Here is a 20,505-nt window from a genome sequence, read left to right as displayed (position 1 = left end):
TCATGGTGTTAAACAAGGGTGCCTGATGGCCCCTGCAGTGGCGTAGCGTGGATTGTCAGCACCCGGGGCAAGGCAAGTAATTTGCTCCCCCTAACCCGTGGATTTTAGCACTCGAGTCCCCCCCCCAGATGTTGCGCCAGGTGCGGCCGGCCCCCCCTGCACCCCCTACGCTACGCCACTGGGCCCCTGCACTTATAAATTTGTAGATCTGCACTCTAGTGCCTTAACTGTACTCTGTTGTCAGCCACACTTCAAAACTGGTGAACTGCCACATAACTGCACTGATCTATGCAGACAATGTAGCACTTCTTAGTCAAACAGTGATGGGGCTACAAAGATTAATACATTTTATAGACATAGCAGCTCAAACACAATGACAGAAAAGTTAGGAAAAAACTAGCATTGTAGTGTCTGGAAGAAAAAGAAAGGAAACAGGTGCCTGGTTCATGGACAACATTAATTCTAGCATCGGCATATTGTACAGAGGTATTTTCAGGGAGATTTGGCATAGTTTTTAACAAAGAACAGACTACCATCTTCAGGTCTTAGTTTCAGCTGCCGCTCCATACATCACCGCCCAAATTAAGTTTAAGCTAAGTGACCATAAAGTTGTTCCGAGAGGTAGTTTTCTGAAATATATGCACTCAGTACGAGCTGCCAACATGGGACCTTAAAGAACCTAATCTGTATTGAAGTAAGGACCTGCTAATTTACAGAGCCATAATCGATGGTGAAAAGCCCCAACAGAGGGTCTAGAATTGAAAGGTGCAGCTGTCCAATGAAACCAACATCTGTCCCACCACCATTTCAAAACAGCATTAAACAAAGTGATGCATATAGCTTCCTTCATGACGAACTGACACAGCTTAAGGAGAAGAAGGTATGTCCACCTCGTCATAGACAGCTATGAGCAAAGAGGAAATCAAAGATACCTTATTGAACCATTTGCTGTTTATTATAAGCTGAGGGTTTGCCTGATACAGATTGGATGCTTTTCTTCACGAGACCTTTTGCCATCTTGGACGACCCAACCAGCCACATCTCCTTTGCATTTGTACATATTTAATCAGTGAACAAAGAACATACTTGCGAACCGTATCCCCTGATCCATCAGGGGATACAGTTGGTTCAGGCGGCTGTTGACTTCCTTCTGAAAGGAGAGCAGCCGCAAGTGATTGTAAGCCTTAGATTCCTGCATAAAGCAGAAAAAGCATCAACGAACGCAACTTTGCCAACTTCATCTGCTGGAACTTGGTCCACCCTTGCTCGGATGACCTTCGCTTAATAAAGGAGTACACGTGGTCATAGAGGTCAGGTTGCTAGTGGAGGATTGTCATCCTACTTCGATTTTAGCTTACGATTTTGTTTCTGACAGTTCAAGTTGATAACTCTATCTCGCCGTCATAGGTAACACAAAGGACAGCCATTTTACTGTTGCCTTATTAGTGACTGCTGTTCTGTGTGTCTGCACATTTTTCGTGCACCAGTGTTTCAAAATCCCCAGTGTTTTTTTGACAAACCTCTTTTTACATTAGTCAATTCCATTCCTTTACCCTGACCAAGGACACTTTGAAGCACCTGTCACTTTGTAACCTCATATATGTTGATATGATAATGGCAGGCCACATTGTGAACCTGCTGAGATTTCTTTGTTAAATAATTTCATGATTATTAAGTTACTGTTATTATTCACATTTGTATTTTATATTGGTAATTGTAATCAGTCTTTATGTGTTTTTAATAGATTGCAATGAGAATCATGTGTTTGATTTGCATATCTCTTTTTAAAAAACATGTTTGCACTTTAACAGACTAGATTGTCTAAATAAAGTAATGTAAATTGTAATTGTATTGACTGGCATGTTGAGACTTTCATGTCTGAAAGTCTTGTATACCATGTCTTAATTCATATACAGCATTATGCGTGCTATTTGAAAACAGTGGACTCACCATGCTGGATGACAGAAACATACACAACAAATAGGGGGTGAATGATTGAAAGGTAGAGATTAATTGAAATATTTAGAATGCCCATCTTTGATAGGTTCATCATCCGCCGGTGTTATATTACATTGCTACTAACAACCACCAACAAAAAACATCAGAAAGAAATGGTTAAAAATATTTTAAAATACTATTTCATTAAAATATAATAATTAACCATGATAGAAAAATATTTCAATTTAGAGAAATATTATGTTTATAATTATTTAATTTTGTCTCCCTTCATTTCATACAGTAATATACATCATCCTCCACAAGGAGAAGGACAGTGCATAGGATATGCAAACACTGTGGGGGTCAGTTACGCCACGGTCGGGCCCCCAGCACCACCCTGGGGATTACGACGCTCCTCTCCGCCAGCTTTTACATGGCAGTTTCACTGCCATATAAAGGCTGGTGGTGACAGGGTGCGGGGGGGGCCCTGCACAGCCCATGCACTTGGCATAGGCAGTGCAGGGGCACCCATGGACAGCCCCGTCACGCTGTTCACTGTGAACAGCGCTACAGGTACTGGTGTACCTTACGCACTTCAACATTGCCGCCAGCTAAATTATGAGTAGGCGTCAATGTTGTAGGCTGTTCCCTGCTGGCCCAGTGGGGAACTCGTAGCGGGGCCAGCAGGAAGGCAGCCGCACTGGCGGCAACCAGACCGTGGAAGTTTGGCGGATGGCCTTTTCTGTCCGTCAAACTTATAATGGCCCCCTGTGTGTACAGATCTCGTCCAGCTCTGCATATTATGCAAGAGAGACAGATCATTAAGAAATACAGATTACATATACAATACATGCACTGAAAAATGTATTAAAGCTGAATCTTTGTTTCAAAGGTTAACATATCAACTTTTATCTCACCATTTGTTAAGATCATGCCACCGTCTGTGTAGTGGTTCTTTTCAAGACACTGTTGCAGTATCTAGAGGAGTGTCTTAGCCAACATTTTCTCTTGTCCTACACAGTTCTTGGAAGCAGTGCTTCAGCATTTGAAGAAGTGTTCCTACTTTCCTACTGATGCAACAATTATAAATAATATGAATGCAGACTTCTATGCTTTGGTTGGATTTAACATGTGGTTGGAGCAACGGGCTGCACACGTGTAGCTTTGATTCCGCAGGTGTAGAGTAAATGACGCACTTTCATTCATTCAATGTGCAGGTGGTCTTCTAAGCTCCTCTCAGCAAATCTTTTCATTACCAGTGTATGTGCGAAGTCTCCTGCATCTATTTTCATTACTCAGTCGTGCTGTTCAACAGCAGAGAAGAGTACCACAACATTAATTCTTACTAGATGCGGGTGTAATCTAATGGGAGAAAATTGGCGCTTGAGGCAATGAGGTATAAATCGGATAGTATCACAATTAACGCACGGTGCACCCTTGGAGGACCACACCCCTAAGCCCCAACTGTGTGGCAATCCATACAGCTCATAACAATAAACAACAAGAGGCACTTGTTATATTTACACAATTAAACAAATAGTACAAAGAAATCTGACATAGTCACTGTCAATGTCTGAAATCGCAAGTCAACATTCCATGTATTTCTGGAAAAATAAAATAAATACACATAAAGTGAAATACAAGTAATCATTCAAATATATATCCCAAAGTCCTGTGATTTAATATCAATGTCCAAATCCGGTTCAATTAGAATTGGCGAAAGTTGTCATACGAAATAAAATGAATACACATAAAGTGAAATACAAGTAAACATTCAAATGTATATCCCAATGTCCTGTAATTTAATATCAATGTCCAAATCCGGTTCAATTAGTATTGGCGAAAGTTGTCAAACGTAATGTTCCAATCTGTTCCATGACCCCACAGCCAACACATGTTTCATCCAGGGATTACCCGGTTGACTTCGTCAGGGCTGTGTACTAAGTCTCCTGTTTTTCACAGAAATTTGAGTACTGTGAGTCTAGGTCGTTGCTATTAAGCCCAAATATGTTCTGCTTCATAAGCGCTCTTGTCTTAGAATTAATGACCATCCGATCGTAGAAGGGTGAAAAATGCACATTCGAATTTCGGCGTCCCGAACCCGAGTACGCGTCGGACTGTCTTCCCACCTCGGTCTAATCTCACCGAGCCGCAATGGAAGAAGGACTGAAAAACTCATCCCAGCCGAGTGCAAATGTCACGCTAATTTGGGATGCACCTACCACCAACATCAAAATAGGACTAGTTCAAGGCGCCATCTTGGGAGGTAAAGTACCAATATCTCAAATCCAGCCAAGTAATAACACATAATAAAGCCTGCAACGCTCCGTACTGAGGAGCACGATCCCACTGAAGATAACGTACCCACTCAGGAGGACATATATTGAAAGAACCAATCCATATACCAAGGAAAAAAAATACCACCATTACCATACTGGTTTCTAAGGAAGAAAGTAAGGAAAAAAAGAGGAATACCCATATTGAGGTTGATGTTAGATGTTAATATTGACATACCAGAAAATTAGTGGTGAAAAGTGAACATTAAGAACCAGAAGAATAAAAATTTATCATCAGTATAAATGCAAGTAGATTCTAATTATAAACATTGACATAATAATATATATGCCATAGTTGGGAAAAATAACTAAAGCACCATGATTAACATGTACAATATATGCGTTGCTTAACAATTATACAAAGCTTCAATATACGAACTCTTTGCAAGTGAATTTCATGTACCAAAAATGTATATTGAACCATTACTTATCAACATAATTATGATGTGTCTCATGCCTAACCTATTCATGTGGCACATGTTGAATTATTAGAAACAACATAAGCATTCTTATCCATGCCAAGGCTGATACACATGTATGATTTGATGATTAAAAAAACACACGTGTCCTAACATACTCGCAATATTGATAGTTACAAACATTGAAATACCCAATGTCATATACAGTTCATCTTAGTCCCCTAAAAAATATTCTAGTTCCCTGTCCGTATTAAGACCTGCTTCTACCGCTCTGAGGCGTAATATCCATAACGCCACTTTTCTTCTTAGCGCCAACTCTCTATTGCCCCCCTGGGGTCCATTCCTATATGTTTGATACCGAAAAATTCAAAAGTTTTACGAGGTCCTTGTGATTCACATGACATTATGTGTGCTACCAGTGGGTATCTGTAGTCCTTATGTGCCAGAGCCCTTGCATGTTCTCCAATCCTTATTCTTAGTAAACGGATTGTGCTGCCCACATAGAAACGATTACATTTGCAAGAAACAATGTAAACCACAAATGGGGTACCACAATTGATAATTGATCTAATCTTAAAGATCTTGCCCTAATTGTCTGTAAATTCCGTTCTTTTGCGACAGGCCCATTTACATAGTCCACAATGTCCACAACTACGAAAGCCTACTGTATGGGCAGAAAGCCAAACCTCTTTAGTATACTTTGTAGGATAACTGGGACTAAGAAGACTTCTCAGGGATTTACCTCTCCGGTACATAATTTCAGGTTTGTGCCAATAATGCTTCTCAGAGTCTCATCTTGTAGCAAAATATGCCAATGTTTATGAACAAATTTTCGCAACAGTTTTGAATTTTCTGTATAATCTGTTACCAATCTTACTTTATCTTGCTTTCTCCGAGTGGTGTGTTCCTTGGATTTGAGTGTATCCTCCCTATGGATATATTTTATTCTGCACTGTGCCTTATTAATGATGTGCCTCTGATACCATCGTTGTTCGAACCGCTGACACATTTCTTCTATACATGTTTCAAACTCGTCATCTTTACTACAATTGCGTCTCGCCCGGATCATTTCACTATAAGGTATTGAGGAGATTTGATGTTGTGGGTGGGCACTTTCGGCAAGTAAGATTGAATTGCATGCAGTGGATTTTATATATAACCTACTATGAATCCTATTGTTTTCTATGAATAGTTGTACATCCAAGAAATCAATACAATTATTACTATATTGGTAAGTAAATTTCACATTCATATCATTCAGATTCAGAAATTTACAAAATTCAATTAGTTGCTCCACACTGCCCGTCGAGATCATGAGGCAGTCGTCAATGTAACGACCCCAGTATAGTATGTCCGTGTGCCATTTGGCGGCATCAGGGCCCCAGACCCACCTCTCCTCAAACCAACCCATAAATAGGTTGGCGTAAGAAGGGTTCAAAATCTTGACCCCATCGCCACCCCCTGCTTCTGTCTGTACCAGTCTTTTTGAAAAGAAAAAAGTTATTGTTGAGAATTAGATCTATCATGTCTAATATCATCCTTGTATGTTCCCATAAAGTTACTGATTTTCTACTAAGAAACAATTCAACAGCTTTCAGGCCCAAGTCATGGCTTATACATTTATATAGGGAAACAACGTCCAAAGTAACTAACAACATATTGGTGTCCCAATCAAAATCACTTAATATACTTAAAATGTGTGTAGTGTTTTTGATGTATGAGAGAAGGTTGTTGACCATTGGTTAAAGAAACACATCAACATATTCTGATATTTTTTCAGTAGGCCCAGAGATTCCCGAAATAATGGGTCTCCCTGGTGGGAACGGTAGTTCCTTGTGTGTTTTTGGCAGAGTATATAGACATGGATACCTGGGATGATCCACCAGAAGATATTGATATCCATCTTTATTAAGCAGTTGTTGCTCATACCAATTTTTCAATTTTCTCTGAATGATATTAGTTAGACCCGGAATCGGGTTGTACGTAAGTTTTTCATAGCACCGGACATCATGTAACTATGTGAGAATTTCATTTTCATAGTCACATTTGTTCATAATTACTACATTACCTCCTTTGTCCGCTTGCCTGATCATAATTTGGTCATTTTGTCGAAGTTCTCTAAGAGCCTCCCTCTCAGCGTAACTCAAATTGGAGGAAGTGTGGTGTGACTTTACTTTATCTACATCTCTACACATTAAATCGAAAAACATATCCAAACTGTTATTACCCATAAACTTAGGGACCCATCTTGATTTTTTTCTCAGATTACTGCTGATACTGATATTATGTGATATATTCAGATCGTCCAACACCTGCGAGAAGATAATTGGGATCTCCTCGTATTCAGAAATGGATAATAGTACAGCAGTATCTTGAATATCTTTGTTTGAAAATTCATTCAAGTTTAAGCCTTGTATTGGGTTGTCCCTACTCTGTATATCAGTTGGATTTAATTAAAAATATTTTTTCAATTTAAGTTTGCGTATAAATTTGAAAAGATCTATTTTCGATTTACATGTGTCCCCTTGATCCGTGGGACAAAAATGTAATCCTCTTTCTAGGAGTGATCTCATATCACTTGAGAGACTCATGTTGGATAAATTAACAATATTAATTGAGTCAGTTCTATCGGTCGAATCTGTGAGATTCGACCGAGGTGGGAAGACAGTCCGCCGCGTACTCGCGTTCGGGACGCCGAAATTTGAATATGCACTTTTCACCCTTCTACGATCGGATGGTCATTAATTCTAAGACAAAAGCGCTTATGAAGCAGAACATATTTGGGCTTAATAGCAACGACCTATACTCATAGTACTCAAATTTCTGTGAAAAACGGGAGACTTAGTATAAAGCCCTGATGAAGTCAACGGGGTAATCCCCGGACGAGACACGTGTTGGCTGTGGGGTCATGGAACAGATGGGAACATTACGTATGACAACTTTCGCCAATACTAATTGAACCGGATTTGGACATTGATATTAAATTACAGGACATTGGGATATACATTTGAATGTTTACTTGTATTTCACTTTATGTATATTCATTTTATTTCGTATGACAACTTTCGCCAATACTAATTGAACCAGATTTGGACATTGATATTAAATCACAGGACTTTGGGATAGACATTTGAATGATTACTTGCATTTCACTTTATGTCTATTCATTTTATTTTTCCAGAAATACATGGAATGTTGACTTGCGATTTCAGACATTGACAGTGACTATGTCAGATTTCTTTGTACTATTTGTTTAATTGTGTAAATATAACAAGTGCCTCTTGTTGTTTATTGAGTACCACAACATGTATACCTTTGCAGTCCCATCGGTGAGTTGCTGATCCTGGCGGGCGGGTGCCTCCGTCCGTGAGGGTGGGATCACACTGTATATTCATTTCCTGATGAAAAGAAGTGACGGACACTTGCAGGGTGCTTACAATCTCTTTTTATTTTATTTCATTGACATCCTAAAATGCTTTCTGGCTATTCCCCTTGTTTACTGTGCTCCCCTCACTATTATTCTGCCCTCTAGATATACCACCATAAACCACAGCTGCCAAGGTTTCAGATTGCTATGTGTGACATTTCCATAATTTCAGTGTAATTACGAGTGAAATTTCAGTGACTATGAGTGACATTTACCCGCCAGCAAAGTGAAGCAATGAATAGGAGGGAAACATATAAATAACAAGAATTACACTTTAAAAGTGTTTATGTATGACATGCCACACTGACTCTAGACTCGTACTAACTTCTGTTCTGGCAACGCCACTGCAGAATTCTGTGGCACCACACATGGAAGAGCTTGGCATGCACTGTGAGTGCCCGGGCTGCGGCCCGGTGGACTGGGTCCGTTCCAGTGATCATGTGCAGTCGGGAGATGGGTGTTGTTGCACAAAGGGGCTCTGGCGGGGAATCGGGGGGCACTGCAGATTTAATTTTCTCTTGGGCCGGCTGTGGTGGTGTAAGCAGCCAACTGAGGGCGCGCCAGGGCCACTAGCCCAGCTCAGAGATGGTCGCCTGCCCCAGCCAGACCATAGTCACTAAGCCACAGGCCGACCAGTCATGGGATAACAATTCTCTGTGACAGAAATGAATCCGACCTGGACCGGCAACACCACTGTGGGCTGCAGCTTCAGGGCTGCCAAGGCGAGCAAGGCCGTCAGAAGAGGATTTCAGCCTCTACATGGTGCCACAACTGCTAAGTTCTTCTTGCAAAGCCGCCAAACAAAATGCAGCCAATTAAATGCTGCAGCGGCAAGCCAAGTAACACTAGTCTGGCCGTTGGGTGCTCACTGAATGTGATGGCAGCATGCGTGTGTGACGGCTGGGCCATCACAGGGGATGGGTGTGTCTCTGTTTTATTCACTGAACTAACTTTTAGATACATTGTAACATAAAGCATTCCACTGCGAGCACACCTAGATCCAAGACCTTAATGTGCTGGCCAACCAGTGCACTCAGCCCAACATTGCAGCTCAGTTGATTTGTCCATTATAGCGCTACCCTTAACAGCTAAATAGGCACTATCATGCGTGATTTTCCATTTCAGTGAGGTGATGCGGACTACCACACTCAAATGTGTTAGAAGCACGCCTGATGCATGATACTTGGCAGTGACATTGAAACGAAACAATGAAGAACAGAGAAAAAGAACATATTGCCTTTCACCTCTATGACGGCCTAAAGGTCAGAGGGCAGCCATCTTTAAACAGTAAGATTGGTTTGAACATACTGTTGCCTTATATCAATTTCCTCTATCATCTGCAGGAATGAGTGCAACATACAGCAGCATCATCGAAATGTGTGGTACAAATATTGGTCAAATATGCCTGGAGAGATCGAGATAAACTATTGAAGAAAATTCAAGAGTTACAGGAAATAATATCTAAGGATCCAGATAACTGGGTAATAGATGAATTATGTGACCAGATAAAAACAAGACTTCCAATCTATGCAGAGAATATTAAACAAAGTAAATAGAGAAAGTTTGCAAGAGTCAAGTGTGACTGTGTTATGTTTTACATTGTTTTGTTTCAATGTCACTGATTTGGGTAAACGTGATGGTATATGTGGACGGTGGAATAAGGGTGAGATGAGCACAGTGAACCAGGCAACTAGCCTAATCTAGAAGTGCGTATTACTCCTAGGCAGAACGCCTTTTCTCAATAAGGTTAAAATGATGTTACTGGCACCTGAGAAGACGACAGAAAAGTGTTATGAGATACCCCCTTTACACCAGAAAAGGTATGTTGAGTAAATTAAGACGGGAAAATTATGGTCTGTGAAAGATGGATGGGATCTGTCCTAGACCCCTAGGAGATAAATTGTGAACAGCCTCTTCTTAAATGTGGTCTAATCAAAGCTTAATCCCTGGTGCAACATTCCACAGAAATGTGTCTACTACTTGAGTTGGACAAATTAGACGGTCTGTTTATCACTGAAACTTGGACTTCCATGGAATCCATGATGAATTTAGTTAATGCCTTTTCGGCAGGTTATAAAGTGCTACACAAATGGAATGTTTTGAAAAGAGGAGGTGCAGTAGGTATTGCTCATCAAGGAAAATGGGATTTACAGGTGTTTTTGGTGGATAATACTGAGGGCTTGGACTGCACACATTCATGTAAATTCATCTGCTTATACATGGACCTTGGGATCGGTGGGAGATTTCCAGCTCAGTCATTCTCAACCGAGCATGGCATAAATTGGTAAAGCCTCAGCAGGGAGCTGTGTTTGATCTTTTAAACACTATTAAACCTAACAACTCATTAGAGATCAATTGCACTAAATTCAATGATAGAATTATTTCTAAACTGGAGGACTGTATACCCCTCATCCATCATAAACCTAGGAAGTGACCTACGGCTCCATGGTTCAATGAGTGGTTAAGAGCCACTGTTGGAAAGTGGACTTTTGGTAAGGGCAGGTAAGTACCTACACTTAGCAACATGCCACTAACCTCCACTTAGGCCCAGTTAGGTCTCAATAAATTAAACCCAGCTCAACAATTGGTAGCTTGGCAACGAGTGACAAGGCTTAACTTAGGAGACAAGTGTGTAAAGCATTTAAAAATCAGAAAACAGTGAATAAGTAGAACACAAAACACAATAAAAATCCAACACCAATTTATAAAACTAGATTATATTTTTATCTTTAAAATGACATCAGAACGATTAAAATCGGATAAGGGGAACCAGTGATATGAATATGTTTTCCAGCGCATAGAAGCAAAGAGTGCTCAAAGGGTTAAAAAAGGTCACATTGGACAGGGAAAAAGTCCAGAGTTGAGGCCATCCAAGGAGGTAACACTGTTACACTTACTTTCAGAAGTGTTTCTTGATTCAGTAAAGTGGTCCACAGCACCAGCCAAGTGTTCAGAGGCTCTGGTTTGCCTCTTGGGGTCTGGGACAACAACTCCCACAATGCAGCTCTTCAACTTATGGAGTTCTTCCAGAGGTCATTTCTGGGTCCCTGAAGTGTCCACAACTTGAGCCAAGGTTCCAGAAGCTCTGAGTTGCTCCTTGAGAGTAGGGACTACTATTTCCAGAATGCACCTGGTCAGAATCCTCAAATGGACCCTGGATGCTGGTCAGCTGGGCTCTGCTTGCAGGACTTGATGCAGGGGACTCTGAGCAGCTCTTCTGTACCTGTAGCAAACAGGGAGTCCTTCTTGAAGCAGTAGAAAACAGGTAAAGTCTTTTTAGTGGTGAAGCCCAAGTGTGCAGCTGGTGCAGCCCTTCAGAGTGCAAGTCCAGGTGCAGGTCACGGGTCTAGCAGGGCAATCCTTCTTCTTGTTTCTTGTAGGGATCTGAGGTGTGGGTGTAGCTCTGCCATATTTATCCTGGCTCCTGGGGTGAAAAGCAGGGGGACCCGACTGCCAATCACAGGCAAGCCACTACCCCGTTGGATGACCACGCCCTGGGAAGTGTGGCAAAAATCAATTCCAGGGAGCAACATACTTCAAAAATCCAACATGGCTGAAACTGATTTTTGGAGATTAGATCTGGCTGAGCCCACCCACTCGTGCCCTCTCCTAATCTAATAATGAGTGTAATAATTGTCTGGGGTTTCAGGAAATGGGGAGTTCCGGAGCTGCTCCAATTGTCCTTCCCTGTCTTGGAAGACCAGTTTGGCTCCTCTCCCCCATCCTGTTTCACCATCTGCTGAGGCAGATTTCCTCTCCCAGGAACATCCTTTGTGTTCAGCCCAGGCCACCTTCACACCTCATCAAGGCAGCTTGACCAGGCTGCCAGAGGCTGGCCTATCAGAGAAGGGCACTACAGAGCTGAAGTTGGCAACTTTCAGGTAGAGTTTTAAAACTCGGTACCTGAAACAGTTATATTAAATTCAACAATGGCAAGTTGTAGGATTTATTACAACAATTAATGTGATACCAAACTCAAGATATCCAGCTCTTATGGAGACTTTGTTAGCTAAAATAAAGTCGCCCCATTTTAGCCTATGGAGGCCATTCACTACAGTGAGGGCAAGCCAATTTGGCTATTCTATCTCACCGGGCTTATAAAACAATTTTATAAGGTCCCTGCTCATAGTTACATGCCACCCAACCTTAGGGGCACTTAGAGCACACCTTAGGGGTGTCATATGTAAAAATAAGGTAGTTTAAGACTTTGGAAGTACTTTTAACTCCAAAGTCGAATTTGCATTTAACTTTAGTTTAAAAGCAGCTCGCAAGACAGGCCTGCCTCTAAAATGACACTAGGCACCCCAATAGTGCAACTATGGGTGCCCTACCTATATTGGGGTCCCTAAACCTACGTGCCCTACCATATACTAGGTACTTATAGATAGGTTGAAATAGCCAATTATAATACCCTAATTTGCATACACATTTTACACAGAGCACAGGCCCTGGGACTGGTTAGCAGTACTAGGGCACCATCAGAGTCAGGAAAACACCAGCAAAAAGTGAAAAATGGGTGCAAGAAGTTAGTGGGCCTCTGCAATCAACCCTGTTTTCTTACACAAGATGATCTATAGGCAATTGGAAAGAAAGGGGCAGAGGGGTTACTCAGAGTTTGATAGGCTTGCGCTGAAGGCGGCAGTAAGCAAATATAGGAAGGAGATCAGGGAGGCAAAGGCAGAACACTACACTAATTCTATATTAGTGGCATCCAATACTACAAAAAAGATGTTTGAAACCCTTTATGAATTATATAATCCACAATGTATGAACAACACTATTATCCCATCACAACAATTATCTGATGACCTAGGGATCTTTTTTGACAGTAAGAGCTCAAAGATTTGAAAGGATATTGACTCCAAATCTAGCAAGGAAAATGTATCACTTTTGGGAGGTTCTATTTTGTCTAACTCTTGTGTTGTTGACACAGAGTTACATTCAGGGAAGTAAATAATAGCAAGAACTGATAGTCAATTGGAATATTTTTGAACCAATTTCAGAAGATAATTTTCTTAATATTGCTATGACTTCTATGTCAGGATCCCCTTTAGATCCTTTACCAGTCAGGCAATGGAAGAAATGCAATGCAGGTCCTATTGGTGGTTGGGATAAGTGGCGCTCTCACCTAGTTGTACAGTATTAGATAAGAAAAAAGCTGCACGTTTAGTACTGGTGCTTAAGAAGGGAGGAAAACCACCATAATCTTCCTCAATGAATTACAAATGTAACAGCTTTGAGCACACCATACGTGATTGTTTGGAACTTTATTCATTCCAATTGTTCCAAACCTGATTTATTTCATTTGGATAGTTTTCATGTACACCATATAGGTTCATCAATGTTCCATAAGTGATTTCCTTTTCTCTGTCATATCCTTCTTAATGTAAACACAATAAACAGTCCATGTTTGTAATCGTAATTTCTTATCCTTATTTTATCTTCCAAAGTTTTACAATGTACGGAATAACGCTAACATGTGTTTCGTCATCGCTGCATGCGTAGCAGCTGAATTCTTGAGGGCTACAATAAATCCAAAAATGAAATTAAGAATACAGATGAGCAATCCCATTTAGTGCAAATCTACCCATAAAATTAAATTCACCCGTGAGCTGAAGAAATGTAAATTGTGATCCACCACCAAGCGCACCCTGGTGAACAAAGTCTCCAGTAATTGAAAACAGACTAAACTGTGAGTCACTACCAATCGGTGAAAACTTTGGATCATTCTGATTCACACCTCCAATAATCGTGCATTCTCAAAGAACACTTTATTCACCCGTAAAATAAATATTGTGGAGGAAATGGGCAGAATAGCTTTTTCCGCCTTTAAGAGATCTTTGTAATCTGTCTCTGGTTGCAGGAGAGTTTTCTAGAATTTGGAAAAAAGCAATGGTCTCTCCTTTACCGAAAATACATTCTGCAGATCCAACTATCTTAAGTAATTTCAAGTGTATCTCTCACCTCCTCTATCCAGTGAAGATTCTGGAGAGGAATGTTAGCAAAGCTCTGTCCTGTTACTTGGAAGATCATTCTCTATTAGAGGCTGAACAATTCAACTTCATACCTGGTCACGGAGCCGAGACAGCCCTAGTGTGTGCAATGGAGGAGTTACGTAGGAGATCTGATAATGGCCAAGGTGTCATTTTAGTGCTGCTTGATCTATCTGTGGTATTTGATATGATTGACCATGAAACTCTCCACAATAAGACTAAAGTCCTGTGGTCTAGGTGGTCCTGCACTAAAATGGTTGTGTTCCTATTTGCATGACAGGTGGCAGGTGGTGACACTGTTTCTTTACTGCTCGGAATGTAGAGAGATTAAACAAGGGGTACCACAAGGGTCGGCTTTAAGCCTGTATGAGGCCATTAATCACTTTAATAAAGTGTCATAATATCTTGATTATTGATTATGCCAATGATACACAACTAATTTTGTCCCTTAATCAACAGGATGAGACTTCCCTTTTTCCAAACTTGTATGCGCAGTATTGCGGATTGGATGGATGTTAAATCCTTAAAATTGAACGGGGAAAAAACTGAGTTTCTGTGCTGCACCCTAAATAAGGGCCCTCTACCTTTACCCCCCACTTTTTGGCCCCTTCCCACTGATACTGAGATGAAGACTCCAAAGAGTTTAAGCGGCTGCTGCCAAGATGGCATTGAACTTACCCCGCATATCCTCTGAGACCAGTGCTCTTAAGGAAGTGTATTGGAATCCGATAGAAAAGAGGATTCTTTTTAAAGCAATGTGCCAGGTGTTAAAGGCACTTCAGAGGAAAAGTCCAGTATTCCTTGAAAGAAACTGCAAAGATACGTTCAAGATAGATCTCCGAGTTCTGCTAAGGCCGATCTGGTGCAGCCTCCTAGATTCTGAACCTCTCGATTGGGAGGGCGAGCCTTTTTTCTAAAGCTGCTCAGCAATGGAATGCGCTGTCATTTACTTTGAGAGCATAATCAGAGTTGCTGAAATTTAGAAAAGCTTTGACTACATGGTTGTTTTCCAGTTAGTCTTAAGACCCATGTTAGGATTTGGATTGATTCTTCTCCTAACCTTTCCTCTACAGCTCTTCAACTAGTTGCTATTGCACCAGGATACCAGTTTATGGTCACAGATGCGCTTTACAAATGTTATAAATAAGTTAATTAAGGTGTTAATGATATACTCCTGCATCAAGGAAGACAGGCACTCCAAGAGCGAGTACAATTGCAAAGTTTATTCCTAATAAGAGGCACTCCAAGAGAGAGTACAATTGCAAAGTTTATTCCGAATAAACTTTGCAATTCTACTCGCTCTTGGAGTTCCTGTCTTTCTTGACTCAGAGGATAGTGTTTATTTCAAGACTTGATAGTCGTTTGTCATTTAATAGGCACCACCAGTGCTTAGGTGTGGAGAGGCAATGCAGAGGAAGTGGACATATATATATATATATATATATATATATATATATATATATATATATATAATAATCACACAAAAAAGGCACTGCACTCCTGGGGGCTCCATGACAGCTTCATTTATTCAGACAGATTTTCAGACCCCACGACGTGTTTCGACAACCATGTCTTTCTCAAGTGGTATCGTCTGTTCCTTCCTGCCATCACACTATTTATATTGCATTCTGGGATTAATAGTCACTTGTCTCTCACCTGTAAGATATTCAAACGTGATTGCTGTGAACACGATTCCTTAATTCAATAATTTGATTATAGTCATTGATAGTTCAATCCAATATTATTCTTACATCATGTTAAAAGGAATACGTGCATCATTTACATTCAGCATATTTTTTCAAACAGGTTTTTCCGTAATTTCCTTTTTACCAGTTCTTTCTCTCTGTGGCAAACTGTCTTATATTTGAAATCCTTGTCACAGCACCCAGACCCCAAGCAACTGAGGCGTTCCTCAGCGGCAGGGCCGCATCGGCATCCATATCAATTTAAAGACACCCTCATCGTTGTTCCTCGATGAGACTCTCGCTCAGAGTTGCGTTAAGCGTTGTTGAAAGTTCCTTATGATAAATACGTCTTCCAGTGCTTCGTGCACACGCCGGAGATCAGTATCTCCTCGCCCACTCAAAGTCTGTTCCAAATTGTACGTGGATGCCGGGTGCCATCGCTGTTAATGTAAATCCAACCCAAATGGTCTAAAATAGCGAGGCACTTAACTGCTGGTGCACGTGGAGGGTTTTAGACCATAACCCTTATTAATCATCACACAAAAAAAATATCTATATATATTTCCTTTTAAAAGGAGGGGGCGTGCAGACCCTCTTCCCTTGCCTTGTGGAATCCCTAGGGGACCACGTGCCATGGAACCAATACTTTATAAATAAAAAGAGGGCCACACAGTCCCCCCCACTTCAGTCTTTCTCAATTCCTAGGGACCCCATTCCCTTGGGCTCATAAATTATATGAAAAAGGATAGGGGGGCACAGCCTACCTCCCCGATCCTTGGACAGGCCCAGGGACTGCATCTGCTTGGCCCAACAAATATAAGAAGGGGATAGGGACATGCAGAGGACCCATCTCCCCGAGTCAATGATTGGCCTGGAGGACCTCACCCCCACTCATCGAGATCAGATCTTGGCAGCCCCCTTCCCTTGAACACTGCTGTTTTCTGCCTGGGAGAGAGTGTGCATATTCTACCTGCTCTCTCCATGGCATAAAACAGAACTTTGCTCCCACTCGGCTGAAGCAGTAAAACATGTTGCTCCTGCCTGGGTGTCAGCAAAGGAATGGTGCCGGTTTCTACCTGCACCCAGGATGGTGCAGGATGGAAAGCTGGCTTGGGCTGTGGGGGCTTTGGGCTTCCCTCACAGTCCCCAACAAAGTGAGGATCATGGGTGCCCTAAGTGGACAGCAGGGCACCCCTCCAAAAATTGACATGACCGGCTCCTGTAAGGAGAGGCTGCTGTGGTCGATGGGACACTCAGGCTCCCATGTGGCCACCAACAAAAATGGAAGTGTGGGTGTCCCATGTGGGCACCGGGGCACCCACTTAATAAAAAGAATTGCCAGCTCCTGCCAACACCAATGAGGGGTGCCGGCAGAGGAGAATTAAAGAAGTGGTTGTGCCAGGTGGGCACTGGGACACCCAAAATGTAATAAAAAAAATTAAAAAATCGGCAGCAGAAGCCACACATTCGTTATTCACTGCTCAGTTACGGAGTGCCCCTAATGCACCAGGGTGCTTTTAAGTTATTTATTTTGTTGCTGGTGGTGTCCTTATAGTGGGAAGCCCCCAACAACTTAAAAAAAAAAATGGTATGGTTGGGTTCTGTGGGGGGCCTGGATGCCCCTGCTTACACCACACATGGCAATGGATACCTTACTTTACACAAACATTCATTAAAAGAAAAAAACAAAGGTTAAAGTGGCAGTTGTAGTTAGATATTTTTAAAAAAAGCTTAGAAATTTACTGAAAAAAACAAAGACTAAATGGACATTATAGTTAGATGAAAATGCCAGTTAAAACATACTGGCCCTCATTCTGACCTTGGCGGTCGGCGGAGAGGCGGCGGTCGGACCGCGAACAGACCGGCGGTATTAAAAATGGCATTCTGACCGCGGCGGTCACCGCCGCGACCGACCGCCACTTCCCCACTCCGACAGCCACGGCGGTCATGACCGACGGGCTGGAGTCTGCGCACTCCGGTCCGGCGGTCGACCCAAGACCGCCAACGGTATCATGACCCTGCTTACCGCCGCGGTTTCTGGCGTTCGGGAACCGCCATGCGAACCATGGCGGTAGGCACTATCGGGGCCAGGGAATTCCTTCCCTGGCACTGATAGGGGTCTCCCCCACCCCCCACTGCCCCCCCGAGTCCTCCCCCCACACCCTCCACCCCCCTGCCACCCCCCAGAGGTGGTACGAACCCCCTCCCCACCCCCACCTCGACATGCACATACACGCACCCCGACATGCACACACCCCCAACATGCACATATACACACCCCCTACACACACACATACACAACGGGGACACATACCCGCACACATACATGCCGACATGCGCACCCGCCGAACTACACACATTGCCCATAGGCACAGCAGCACTCCCCGCCCGCATGCACGCACTCACACACCCCCTCTACACACTCACACGCACACCCCCATGCACGCACACATCACACAACACCCCCCCACCCCCTCCCCTCACAGACGATCAACTTACCTTGTGCGTTGGTCCTCCGGGAGGCGACGGGAGCCATAGGGACGTGACCGCCAACAGAAGACCGCCAACAGAAGACCGCCACACAGAAATGTGGGTCGTAATTCTGGGGGCGGTGTTCTGCTGGCGTGGCGGTGGAGGTTGACCAGTCTCCACTTTCCCGCCGACCGCCAGTGTGGCTGCTGGCGGTATTCCGGCGGAACGCTCCCAGCGGTCGGAATACGCGCAGCGGCATACCGCCGCGGTCGGCGGTCTTTACCGCGGCGGTAACTCAGCGGTCTTGCGAAAAGACCGCCAAGGTCAGAATGAGGGCCACTGTTTTAAATTAACAAAACCACTGAAATTCACCAGGTATAGTTACCTCAAGAAGCTGTGCCTAAAAGCCAGTATGACATGCACCCTCACCATGAATTGCTAATTACCGCCCATATTACATCACTTATGACATGTTCTATGACATGACTAATAACATTACTGCAAGATCTAAAATGACATGAATGATGACACCATTGTGGATGGTGGGGACGTGAGTTACAGTTACTTTAGGGCACGAGTTACAGTTAATCTATAAAATTCCGTCAGCTTTCATTATCTTGTCTCTTTGTGCTGTCAAAGTATGTTTTATATGTTTATACAGTGTTTTCTATTTTATCTCTGTGGGTAATGGGGCACGTAATTTCCAAAGTCTTTTCTAAGCCTTAACATGTTACACTCTTGCACTGGAAAAAAAACAGTTTGGATTTTTCTGCTGGGTTTGGATGATTGTAGACTGTGAGTACATCCATCACAGGCATAGGTGTCATGTAGGTGGTAACTGAACAACTGTATAATATTATATATATATATATATATATATATATATATATATATACACACACATACATATATCCAGTGATGCAGTATTAGGCAGTGTTGTGCTGTTTAGACCAGGGACTACATTCAGGAGAGCTAAGTCACTGAAGGAGGAGTTGATGAGGAGTAGTCCTGAAAACACTAAGGGGGTCATTACAACATTGGCGGTAAAAGCCGCTTACCGCCGTGCAGAAGACCGCCAACACACCGCCGCGGCCGCGGAATTCCGCCACAGCTATTATGACCCACATCTCGGAATCTGCCAAAATTTAGACACCCACACAAGTCCGCCACACAAAAGGTCAGTAAGAAACTGGCGATAACAAAACCGACACCGTCACACCAACAGAAATACGCCCACACTATCACGACACACAAATCCACGTGGCGCTCTTTCAACCGCGGTATTCCGTTGGCGGTACACACTGCTGCGCTCAAAATACACACACTATTACAAAACACAGCCACATTGGACAATTTGAAATACACACACCTGATACACATACACACACCACTCCCACACACCCAATACAATATAAAACACACACCCACATCACCCACAAACCCCTACGACCACAATTCACGGCCGAAGGCCAGAGAGAGACACCACCATCAACAAACTAGCATCCACAGGCACACAACACCATCACCCACACAACTTCCACGCACCTCACACAACACACCACTACATATCACCACACTTAAAACCACACACACCACCCCATGGCACGGCAAAGACACCCCAGGTTCTCGGAGGAGGAGCTCAGGGTCATGGTGGAGGAAATCGTCCGGGTAGAGCCACAGCTATTTGGATCACAGGTGCAACACACCTCAATTGCAAGGAAGATGGAGAATAGTCGACAGAGTCAACGCAGTGGGACAACACCCAAGAAATCAGGAGGACATCAGGAAAAGGTGGAACGACCTACGGGGGAAAGTGCATTCCTTGGTCTCAAGACACCACCAGGCGGTTCAGCGGACTGGCGGCGGACCTCCACCTCCTCCCCCACAACTAACAACATGGGCGGAGCGATTCTGCATCCTGAGGGCCTCGTAGGAGTTGCTGGAGGAATGGACTCTAGTAAGTCACATCTTAACTATTACAACCCCCACCCTACCTGCATGCCATCACAGACCCCGACCCTCGCCCTCACCCCTATCACTCCAACTCCTCACGGATGTCCCAATATCACAAACCACACATCCCAACACCAAGCCCTGCATGCAACAACAACGCATGGACACCCATCACTAAAGCATGCCCACTGCACATACCCATACACCCCCCTAAACCTTCATCACACAAGCTCACACACAGGAATGCCAGCACTGGGTTACACGGTCACCCACCCATTGCAC

This window comes from Pleurodeles waltl, chromosome 1_1 (assembly GCF_031143425.1).
Source record: "Pleurodeles waltl isolate 20211129_DDA chromosome 1_1, aPleWal1.hap1.20221129, whole genome shotgun sequence".
Classification (NCBI taxonomy): Eukaryota; Metazoa; Chordata; class Amphibia; order Caudata; family Salamandridae; genus Pleurodeles; species Pleurodeles waltl.
Note: the sequence above shows the minus strand (reverse complement) of the source record.